We start from the raw sequence: 2078 nt of genomic DNA, 5'->3' as shown, positions 1-2078 counted from the left end.
CTTACTAGTGATAAGTCTATTTAGCTTTTCTAATTCTGTATGATTCAGTCTAGAAAGGATGTACATTTCTGAGAATTTGTCCATTTCTTCTAGGTTATCAAATTTGGTGGCATGTAATCTTTCAGAGTATTCTTGTATGATTCTTTGTATGTCAGAGGTATCTGTCATAACTTCTCGTCTTTCACTTCTGATTTTGTTTATTTATGTCTTTTCTGTTTTATTCCTAGTGCGTCTAGCCAGGGAGTTGTCAGTTTTATTAATCTTTTCAAAGAACAAAAACTTTGTTGCGTTAATTTTTTTTGTATTGTCTCTTTGTTCTCAATTTCACTTAACCATCTTCTAATTTTTATTATTTCCTTCCTTCTGCTGACTTTTGGCTTCTTTTTTTCTTTTAGTTCTTTAAGACATAATGTTAGGTTGCTTGTGTGGGATTTTTCTTATTGATTGAGAAAGGTTTGTAATGATATGAACTTTCTTCTTATTACTGTTTTTCTGTGTCCTCAAAGTTTTGATATGTTGTATTTTTTTCATTTGTTCCTATATATCTCTTGATCTCTCCTTTTATTTTCGACCAAGTTGTTACTTAGTAGCATGTTGTTTAATCTCCACATATTCGTGGTTTTTCTTGCTTTCTTTTTATAGTTATCTGTAATTTCAATGCATTTTGGTTGAAAAATATGCTTGGTATGAATTCAATCTTTTTAAACTTGTTGAGGCTAGTTTTCTATCCTTGAGAATGTTCCATGTGCACAAGAGAATGTATAATTTGGTGTTTGGGGATGGAAGGCTCTGTAAATGTCTATTATGTCCATTTAGTCTAATGTATCATTTAGGGCTGATATTTCCTTATTGATTTTTGCTTGGATATCTATCCATAACTGACAGTGGGTTGCTTATGTCCCCTACTATTACTGTGTTTTTGTAGGTTTCTTTCTTTAATTCTGTTAGTAGTTGCTTTATATATTTTGGTGTCCCTGATTGGGAGCATATATATTGATAAGCATTATATCTTCTTGATGTATGGATTCCTTCATCATTATGAAATGTTCATCTTTGTCTTTCATTATCTTTTTTACTTTGAAGTCTATTTCATCAAATAAATATGGCCACATCCACTTTTCTCTGGATGCCATTTCCTTGGAGTATCATTTTCTACCCTTTTAATTTGAGACTATATTTGTCCTTGCAGCTGAAATGTGTCTCTCAAAGGCAGAATATGATTGAGTTTCGTTTTTTGATCCAAACTTCTACTCTGTGCCTTTTTATTGGTGAGTTCAGTCCATTTACATTTAGAGTGATTATTGAGGTTTTCCTATAGTCATTTTATATTATGTTTTCTGATAGAACAATGTCTCCATTGTTTCTTCATCCTTGTGTTTCTGTCTGTTATTTTAGTTTGGTGGTATTCTATGATTTTTTTTTGCTCTGTTCCCTCTTTTTTTATGTTAATGTCTCAGTTCTGTGTGTGTGTGTGTGTGTGTGTGTGTGTGTGTGTGTGTGTGTGTGGTTATCAGTAAGTATATGTAAAAGAAACTGATATATATTCAGCAGTCTTTTTTCTTCTGCATGTACCTTATCTTTGCAGAAATTGCAGGGGTCGTCAGCACACCTGAAGAGCAGTGGGTGAACCTCACCTTGGGAAAATCATCTTCATGGTCATGGTATCTCCCCTGCCAGATGTGTATCTACCCATTTTTTAGATTTGCTGTCAATGCTTTAATTTTAGATACTTTTCACTTTGCTCACTCCATATTTTAATGATTTCGGTGAGTTAAAATTCAATCCAGAAAACTAAAATCTGAGTTAAATAAACTTTTCACATTTAGCCAATAATTCTATCTTTATGTATCAAGCATTGTCTAAAATTTTCAAGTCAATATACTCAATATATTGTATGTATACAAATCAGATGGATTAATCTAGAACTTAAAAGACATTTAGAAAAATTGAGGGCTGGAAATTTTTTAAAACTTATGTTAATTAATTTCAAATACATCTTTTTATTATTAAGCACTTTTTAGAAATAATTTATGATTATGTAATTACAAATATAAGTTGTATACTCATGTGTTTAATAC

General features: G+C 31.2%; 1 non-coding gene across 1 annotated transcript; it reads right to left on the bottom strand.

The window, feature by feature from the left end:
• Positions 1-1523: 1523 nt before the first annotated feature.
• Positions 1524-1685, bottom strand: LOC112471597. The gene has a single exon (XR_003043346.1). It is a non-coding gene; the product is annotated as a U1 spliceosomal RNA (small nuclear RNA).
• Between the last annotated feature and the right edge of the window lie 393 nt (positions 1686-2078).

Source organism: Pteropus alecto, unplaced genomic scaffold (assembly GCF_000325575.1).
Source record: "Pteropus alecto unplaced genomic scaffold, ASM32557v1 scaffold57, whole genome shotgun sequence".
Taxonomy (NCBI): domain Eukaryota; kingdom Metazoa; phylum Chordata; class Mammalia; order Chiroptera; family Pteropodidae; genus Pteropus; species Pteropus alecto.
This window is presented reverse-complemented; position numbering and strand designations above follow the sequence as displayed.